This window comes from Chrysoperla carnea, chromosome 3 (genome assembly GCF_905475395.1).
Source record: "Chrysoperla carnea chromosome 3, inChrCarn1.1, whole genome shotgun sequence".
Taxonomy (NCBI): domain Eukaryota; kingdom Metazoa; phylum Arthropoda; class Insecta; order Neuroptera; family Chrysopidae; genus Chrysoperla; species Chrysoperla carnea.
In genome coordinates, this window is record NC_058339.1 from 60,736,054 (window position 1) to 60,746,902 (window position 10,849).

A 10,849-nucleotide genomic window follows, 5' to 3' on the forward strand; every position below is an offset into this window, starting at 1 on the left:
CGTTTTCCACTGAAGCTATCGGGCTGAAATATGGCACATACGTTTGGTTCTCGTGACAATGCACGTTTATGGTAAGTATGGCTTGTTTTTCTCATCGCTTCCTGCATATTTGATATACTTATATTTTTTAGGTTTGAATTAAATAAAATTTTAATAAAAAAATGCTTTTTAGGAACAAGCGTTTATTGTACTAGAAAGTAGAAAATGATTTTTCTTATGAGTCATGACTATTGTAAAAGCTTGAGGAGCTTCGAATCTTCATTGGTATTTTAAATTGAGCACGTTCAGGTTTTAGTCATGTATGAGTGACTCATAAGAAAAATTATTTTCTGCTTTTCAATGTATTAAAGCTTGTCCCTAAAAAAGTATTTTTTATTAAAATTTTTTTTCAATTTTGCATCGTTCAACGATCAAGTTTTTGATTAAAAACATTGCTTCAGGCTATTGCTATCACTTTTGATATGCGATTTTAGTTTATATCGCATTCTCAGAAACTAAACTCGTTCAATCACAAAGGGGATTTTTTTTGTAACACTTAATATTTTGAAATTCGATAACATAATTATTTATGCAATTCAATTCCTATTAGAACAGTTTTTATTCAATTCGCTTAAAATTCAATGCACCCTTACTTAATTAAAAACAGTTTTCATTGAATATAATTGTACAAAAGGGAGATGAAAGGGGAAAATTGTATTATTATTATTATATTTATTTTAATAGGGCGAAAGAGATGAGGGTTGGCGTTTCATTAATTATTATACTACCTACATTTATATTTGAAGAAAGGGAAAGAAAAGGGGTTGTTTTATTTTGAAATATTCTAGCTTTTAAACATATTCTCCTAATACATTTCTAGCATTTTATTTCATATAGAGCTCGAAATAGCTCGAAAAATCCTCGAATTTCCTCGATAACAATCTAGAGTATCTATTTTCTGGATAGTAACTATAATATGTATATGTATAAGTGATTTAATGAGTATATGTATAGAAATGTTTATAGAGCTTTGGATAGTAATAGTTACTTCGAGAAACTTTCGAATAAGTTTTTCTAGACGCCACATGATAGAAATTGGCACACAACGCCACATTGGTTTCAAAATTGCACGACACTATTTTAAGTATATGCATGTTAACATAACTCAAAATATGCAAAAAAAATTCATATAAAAATGTCCGAAAATTTATAGCTGAGAATGTATTACTAAGAACGTAATTTATTACTGGGATGTTGGAGCAAAGAAGATATTTATTTAACAATACAATATTCATAGTAGACATTTTTTGTTGAATGAAGCATTCAGCACTACATATCCCTGCTCAGCTTTTGGCTCAAAGGACCGCAAAGCAGAAACCTATCACATACTTAGCCCACAAGATTTATCACCTACCAAACAAGTAACAATTTTCTAATATTATAAAACATGAACTTTTTTGCTTATTTTGACCTAAAGAACATACACCTAAAGAAATGTCGTACAATTTTGAAGCACACTGTATATGTTCGAGTTGTATTTTTTACAACCGTCTATAGAGAAAATAGGTAGATTTTAAGTAGGTAAGCTGATGACTATTTTAATTATTTTAAAAAAAAAGGTGACGACCGGAATCGAGTCCGCTATTCTAAGAATAGTGTATACAGTGGTTGATAGGCTTTAACCAACTAACCCACAAAATTTACTGTAAAGCGTATATTCAGTTTAAAAAACTACTAACTGTAAACGTATAATATAGATTTTACTACATTTAAACACAGCCGCATCCTCGTTTCTGCCTTCTAGTAACCATCGCGTAGTCATTTATGTGATCCTAATAAACAAACTAATATAATAAATCAAATTATGTATAAAATAACAATTACAATAACAGCCATAAGTAATGCCTGATATGATAACAATAATGATCTCAAATATTACAAAAAACTTTATTGTTTACTCTCATTTCCACACATAAAAATTTATCAATAAAATAATGTATTATTTGTATTAGACAGGCAACTTTATATACAAATATGTAATTGAAATGGTTAGAAAAAAGAAGTGAAAATAAACAGTGCCTGTGTTAATTGTTAAAATACTGTGTATAGACTATGTTGAAATTAGTGCTTGCATTATTTTTAATAATTATTATATTATTTTTAATTAGAAAATTGTAAAAAACACTCATTTATGACAACCTATCGGCCGCAATTTGTTCTACTTTTGGAAGTATTTTTTAGAAAACTTTTTTTTGTTCGTTTTAAAAAAATCTATCACAAGACTCTCTAGTTAAAACTATCTACATTTTTTCAACTCCGAATCATTTATTGCATTCTCACTGAATGCAGAGCATGGCTTGATTTAATTCAGGTCTCAGAACAATTCACAAATTTCTATTCTCCTGTTATTTACATTTTACTTATGAGCTACCCTTCTTCATCTTTAATCAAAAGGAAGAAAATCTATCTTGATGTATGTCTATCATTATTTATTTAACTTTTACATCGATTGAACTTATTTTCATCAGCTCTTTAGGGCTTTCATTCCGCTAAAACTCGTTCTCAAAAATAAAAGAAAATATAAACATATTAATGATTCATTAATATACTCTATACTCTTTGATGTATGTTTCATAATTTCATATGGGCTTTATTCCATCTGACTTCTCAATTGTTAGGCATGTCAAAAGTTATTTTGTTCTTGTCAGTGTCAAAATATTATTTTTAAGGCCCAAATATCTCAAACAAAGGTAGTATTGGTAAAAATTTTGACAAAAACGATATTTTAAAAAATAAACTCGGAAATAAAAAAATAAAAATTGTTACGATCATTTGGGCCTTGAAAAACAATATTTTGGCATTGGTAGAAGAAAGTAACTTCGGACTTGCGAAACAATTAACAATATCGATTTACGGAAAAAAACCTCTGAAAGCCCTTTGTTCATCCTCCTCCCTTCCATCGTTATCAAGTCTAAACATTTTTTGATCAGATTTGATGGGCTATTATGTTTTTACATCACTTAAATATTATTCGTATCATATAAATTTTAAATCACGACTATAGTTAAGACAATAAGTATGAATTTATATAGAAAATTTTTCCCATTCTATTTTGGAATATTTTTAGTTTGGAATCGGTGTCAATATCGATCAAGAATTAATTACATCAATAGGATGGACAGAATTTCTGCCCGTATAGGTGTGACGTTATTACCACATTTTGTAATATTTTATTGTAAGGCTTGAAATGTTTATATTGTTAATAACTCGGAGAGGGTATAAGAGCTTGTTCTTACATATTAAAGCTGAAATGTGGAGAAGAAATAACAACAACCATTTGACGTCTTAAAATCCACTTTTCTGAAGGTTATTCGTTGTTTGTGTAACTATACAGTAATATGTACGAGATGGCAACCATGGATCTCATTGATCTTGTATACGATCAATAAGAAACAAGAATCACCAGCCCGTTACAAAGGTGGTCTCGGAGAATTTTTTTTTTATTAAAAATTTTACCAGGTTTTGTGGGAAGTCTTTATCTTTATTCAAAAGGATCACTCAAGTTCATAACAATTAATTGTTTTATGTCTACTTAGTTTTTTAAAATCAGAATATTGAAGGTACTTAAGTTTTATCATACACAATAAGCTCTTATTTAAATCTCCAATTTGAATTAGGTTGTGATTAATGATTTGTTTACAATTGTGTTGAAAGAACATTTAAACAAACTGCTCATGTGAGTACGACCATGATGGTTCACGCTATCAACTTCCCAAATGATGAATATAACTTTCCATAACTGTCATAAATTAAGTATTGCAATACTAATTACTTTATTTTAAGTGTATCTTTATAATAATCCTACCAAGATAGGTGTTTCAGATGATTTACTGAAGTTTTGGGTACAGTAATGCCCCACCTATGCCAATTTTTAGCTTTTTTACCTGTAGAATAAAAATGCTCTTCTGTGCAGAAAAAAAAAGATAACTTCGGAAAAATCAACGATTTTCAATGATTTTCCCCAACTTTTAGAAATTTATTCGAAAACTATGCATTTTAGAGAAAAAGTAGATAAGTCTAAAGTTTACGAGCATAATATTTCTGTTCGATTTATATTTATAATATAAAACTTTTTCTTATCTTTCATATTTCTGAAAAAACTACATCAATGTACAATGTTTTGGTGGTTTATTTAAATTTTTCTTAAAAACTGTGCATTTTAGAGAAAAAAGTCTTTGAATAAAAATTGTTAAATATAAAATTTCCAACCTATCTGTATATTTTGATTGTTCCCAATATTTCGCATTTTTGGAAAAATCGATATCTTAATAAATATTTAAGTGGCATAACTACATACTTTTGTTTGCATAACTTAAGTACCTATGTATTTGTATAATACATTATACGAGGCATACATATACTTATGTTTGTTTTCCGCCCTCTAGTGGTGAAAATTATTAGCCGACAAAAACTATATATATATACATATATATATATATATATATATTATTGTTTTTTCCCTAAACTGCATAGTTTATGAATAAATTCCAAAAAACTACGGAAAAACGCGCAAACTTTTAATTTAACATGGATTATTCTGAAAAATACGAAAGATTAGAGCAGTCAAAATATACAGGTCGGTTGTGCAGCTTTAAGCTTAACAACTTTTATTCAAAGAATTTTTTCCCAAAAATGCGCAGTTTTTAAGAAAAATTAAAAGAAAAAAAAACCAGCAAAAACACGGAATATTGTCCCTTGATGTAGATTTTTCAAATATGAAAAAGTTTATATATACAAATCGACCGGATATTTTACGCCAGATAACTTTGGACTGACCTATTTTTCCTTTGAAATGCATGGTTTTCGATTAAATTGCAAAAATTTGCGAAAAAACGTGCACATATGAACATTTTTATTCTGCAAGTAAAAAGCTGAAAATTGGCACAGGCGGCGTAGACTTGCTGTACCCAAAACTTTAGAAAATTTCACTTAACTTGATGGGACTATAGAGTTTAAATACGAAAATTACTTTTTATTGGATAAGCTTTTATTATTCTAAAAAGTTTAAACAATTGTTTTCCTAAGTCGCTCATAAATGCCTACTTGTAACTAAGCTTTAACAGGTAATTTTTCAGGTAAATTATTTGCTATAAGTAGTTTACAACGAATAGAATACAACGCAGAAGAAGATAAGCGAATGTAATAAGAGGTGTCAGATAATATACTGGATTTTCCATCTTTAAACAATTAAAAAATCATAAAAAATATAATTAACTTTAATCATTATTTGTTTATAAATTTGAATTGTTATGATTACTAACGTAATCGAAAAATGACATTGACCAACAATTGGCCAATTAAATTGTTACATGATACTATTATTTTTAATTAAACTAGATAAAAAATAAGTATAGGGATTTATAAAAATTACAATCTTTCCAAATCTACTTGACAATGTTTGCAAATTGTTGACAATATTTGAAACAATCATTGTTATAGTAGCAAGAACCAAGAAGTAGTAGCCTTGATATGTTCATATTGAGCTCCCCCCTTACGTGGATTTTGCGACACATTTTTTTGCTTTTGTTTTGGTATTATCATCTAGATTAAGTTTTTATTCATTTATCTTGCTTCTTGTCAATTACAGCATATCCCCGAAAACTATACAGTTAAAGGGGATGAAGAGAAGAAAAATTTTGATTTTTTCAAATATCCCAAACAGTATAAGTTTATCACCGAAATTTGTCCTCTTTTTCCTCTTTAGTCTTCGTAAATCTACCTGGACGTATTAAAAATTTCAAATAGACAAGCTTTAAAAAAATTTAATAACATCTTTGTTCCCGTGACTTTCATATCTGATAACAATCTGATAACAAATGATAACATCTTATTGAAAGTCCCGAACACAAAAAAGTTCTAATCGGATACGTAGATATTTCTGTACACAGGAAGTAATGAAGTAATTTCTTTATTAAATTTATTATGAAATGCACAAAATTCCATTTATTTTTGAAAAGGGCCATTATTTTGTAAATAAATCAATTATTTGCATATAATTAGTTCATCACGAATCAATAAACATATTTCTAAATTACCTTCAAACTATTGATAATTGATATGACCCAGGGAATGTAACAAATTTTTATTTTTCATTTTAAACTTTTAGGATTCCGTAGACGGGTACAAAAAACGCTTGTAGATTACTACATTTCAAGGCCGTCAGGAAAGGGGGCAGGTAGTGGCAGTTGCCCCCTTCTAAAGGGTTCCAAAAATTATTCAAAGTCTACTCATTTGATCTAAAAATGTAATGTTCTACTTAATTCAAACTTTCAATTTCATTAATCAAATCAAATTTTAAGATAAATTGATAGATTGAAGTTTAAGAGTGTTTTGCAGTATAAAATCAGTCCTGCTACATTTGCTTTTCCACAATCCCAGCTACAGTCATCACGATTCTATTGGTTGCAAAAAGGTTTTTTTACCATCAACTTCCTAGTGAAAATTAAATAAATGCAAATAACCAAGGATATCGACTGATTGAAAAATACAAACTAGTTTCAAACTAGTTTGTAACCTAAATTGCAACCTTAACTAATCATTCTGCAATGTATTCAATAACAAAAACAAACAATAAACGACCCGAATTAATATTTTTATATTTTAAAGTACCGACTCCAATCAATTATTTATTTAGCTAAAAATCGATTCAGTGGCATCGACTACAAAGTACCATTGTTCACAAAGAAATTATTGAATGGAGTCGGTAGGTACTTTAAAATTTTATTTTTTACTTTTATGTACATTTTCTTGGAAGCGATTTTATTTTTTGCAGAAACATTAAAAAAAAATATTTACAAGCTATTTGTTAGACTATTTTAATTTTAATATAAGTACGAATTAAACTTCAATTTTTGCTTCAATTTACCCGATCAATTTTTGTATTATATAAATTGGTATGTTGACTACCATGTATGTTTGAATTATTAGCTGATCATAATTACTCTTATTAATAGCGTATGTTAATCGTTGTTAATTTGGTGACAATCATCACAGTTTCTACGGATCTCTTCGCATGAATAAAACTTTTGTGTACAAAACAGTTTTTTTACCATCAATTTCCTAATAAAAATTAAATAAATACTCACGGATATCGACTGATTGCAACTAGTTTCCAAGTGGCTTGTAACCTAAATTGCAACCTTAACTCCTTTTACAATGTACATTCAACAACCAAATCAAATAATAAACGAACCGAATTAATCTTTTAAGTTGCTTACTCACCTTCTGATTATTCGCGTGTTTATGTTTTTATTAATTTTTTTTATATCATTTAATTTTCGGTTTTCAATGATTAGGACAATAAGTACTTAGGTCTACTAAAATACAATATCTCATAAAATATATTGAGACGTAAACCTATAAGACCCCAATAATTTTGATTTCTACGAACTTCTTTATTATAGTTAATGATATCAACCAAAAATTTGATATTTCAAAAAAATTTAAATCTCTTAAGGCGTTTCGATAAACCAAAAAACTTAAATTTTTTGGGTTAATATATAAATTTCAAGTCGATTCTCTGTATGGTTTATGAGAAATGTGCCCTTTTTTGGTAAAAAACGGACTTTGATAGTTAATTTCTTCTAAATCGTTCAGAGAATCGATATGACTTTTTCACAAAAGACGTAGATATAAAAGACTGATTAATTGATAAATAAAATTTCAAATTTTTGGATGATTTTCATTTTTTTGGTTTTGAAATATCTTAAGTAAGGGACTTTCGCAACACTCATTTTACAGGAAAAAATTTTTGAAGACGATAAATTTGAGATGACCCTCTACTTCTATTTTTAGTCACCATAAAACATATAATTAAGAAATTATCTACGCGAGGTCATATTCCAAAAACATAAACGGAACACTTTTAAAATATACTGTGCCATATCATTATGTTTTAAATAATTATCATACCTACTTAAAAGTTAGTGCGAAAAAAATATCTTTGTACATACATATAGGTATGAATATTCAAATGTCCTCTAAATATGCATATTAGGAAACTATTCTAATCTTTTTAATAGATTTTTTATTAGTATATATTATGCTAGTAAACATATGTTTAAAAAGCTTCGCGCACGTATCTCTCAGGTGCGTATCCAGAATTGTATAGGAGATTCTTACTAATCCACTCTAATAAAAAGTCAGGGGGTGCCACTATTAAAAACTGGTATATTCGGAAAACTGGGATTGGATACAGAAATTCATTATAAATAAAATAAAGCGTTACATGCCCTAATTTAAGTTTGCGCTACAGAAAAAAAAATCATTAAAAACTAAAAATTTAATAACTAACTTAAAATTTGGAGAAATTGTTCTTAAACATGTTAAGAAGTCACTATTAAATTTTTAAGAAGATTGTCTGTATTAAATATAAATCAGCCAAAACAAAATAGACGGAGTAGCAGTATATTTTTACAGGCTTTTGTATTTTAACATTTACTACGTCACGCACATAGCACACTGTGTCTAAATAACGTTTGTAATCTGTGAATTCTTTTATTTTATACCATTATTTTCGTAATTGTATTATCTTTTTTCTGATACAAATTCCGATTGGTTAACAGATCGGTGTAGTTACCTATATTGACTTACCTGTGGTATGAAAGGATCTACACCGATCTGTTAACCTATCGTAATTGGTTTCAGAAGAAAGAAAATTTTATTACGAAAATGATGGTATAGGCTTGCCTGAAACATGGAAAAAATCGATTTAAAATAATTCAATTAAAAATAGCCATGAACACTTTTCGATAGAAAAACTATGATAGGAGTGTTTAAAACTCAATATTTCATAAATTTTGTTTTCTTGTTATCAGAAAGAGTGAAGATGTCTTATACTACGATCTTATACCGTCTCTTTTACTAAAATTACCTTTTAAATCTTTTTATTTACATCATAATTTAAACAAATAGTGCAACCTATAATTCTACAATATTACCTAAATTGCACCCGATTGCAGTGTGATTGCATATAGTACTGTTATGGCAAATAAAATCAAATCAGAATGTAACTAATTTCTATGTTACAGGGGAAGGTGTCCTTCAACTTTTGTACGTAATATATTGAAATTATTACTTTTTTAAGTTTTCAATATCATTAAATAATTTAATAATAACGAAAGAAAAATAAAACTTAATAAATAAATAAAATGTCACGACAACATAGGTACTGTTAGTGCAGTAAATACGAAAGAAAATACCTCAGATTTTAAAATAATTCTCCCGTCCGGTTTCACACATAGATAATTAATAGTATTTTCTTAAGAAAAAATTGGAAGGTACGAAAAATTTGTTTTTTGCAAAATAAAAACGGGAAAAGGATTTTGATAAAAAACAAAAAAATAGTGGGGTGTAGAGCTAAAAATACGAAAAAATAGCTAAAGTGTAGGTAATCCGTTCGAAACATTACGTATAAAACGGTTTTATCGCGAAAATATCGGCTCGTATGATTCGCAGGAAATCCGTTTTGATCTCAAATTTTTTTCTTTTAATAGTAAGTTTTTGAAAAAAAAAATTTCGTTTCAAAATAATATAAAGTTTCCGAATAATTTGCGAAAATGCAAAAATAGGTACGACAATTAAAAAAAAAAGAATCTTCTTCGTTAGAGTTGTCCCAAAATCTTTACACAAGGTTTTTTAAGCTATTATTGGAGTTTGTATTTTTTCCCACAAATTTCAGCAAAGACCTTTTAAATACATATATTTAACATATTTGTAGGAAAAAATTGCCTATATTTTAAAATTTTTTTTGAAGAATTCTTTCTATATACAAAATAGACCTTGTTGAGAGTTTGAGGATCAAACTAATTTAAAGTGTTATTCTATGTCTTACCGTTTAGGGTCTTTATTGGTTATTAAAAAAATCGGAAGAATTAGATGCAATCTGATATCAGAACTTGATGTTCCCCCTCAAACTCTGCAACTTTTGTATATATATATATATATAATGCTGTTAAGTCCTATCGGAATACGGGTACCGAAAACTTTTATAGATTTTAAAAACCTACAACAAGTTTATGTTGAGAAACTGCTCATTTCAGAATTTATGTACCCAAATGTCTTATTTGCTTGGACTATGATAAAACTAATAATACAGAACTTGAATTTAATATTCTAAAATGCCTAAAATTATAAAAAATGTAGATACAATATAAGGGAAGGGGTGTGTTTTCAATATTTTTTACTATTTGCGCTACGTAATTAAAGTCAGTCTCTTTATTTATAAGAATTGTTATGACAGTCTAAATCGTAAATATATTTTAGGTCTATGTACATTTTCCCAACTCATTTTAAATAAGAATTTAAGTAAGGCTGTAGTCAAAATCGTGTCTGACAACTCTTTCCTTTACGAAAATTTGCATAAAGAGACTTATCTTTCTATAGGTTTAAACTGGTTTTCTACAGGGGTTGAATAAATATATAGACATTAAGAAATCATAGTAATTTACAAGAATTATGTTTAAATGTATGAATGAATTATCTAATAATAATAAAAAACGATTATTTAAAAAATCAAAAAACCTGACTGAATTAAATATAAACTGAAAAGAAAAAAACAAGTCCCGCAGCATACATAGCGACCTTAACAGTCGGGGTCCATGATTGGAAAATTTTGAGCCGGTGTAGATTTTAATGGGTCCCGACTGTTACACCACTTACCATAGTTTGTTGACTTTCATTTTCAGCCTATGTTGGTCCTTTGAGACCAAACGCGTGAACCGATTTTAACAATTATTACACTGATCGATTTTTCTATTTAATAGCTCTTCAATGATACCCCACTTGTCATAGTCTACTTTTTCACAATATG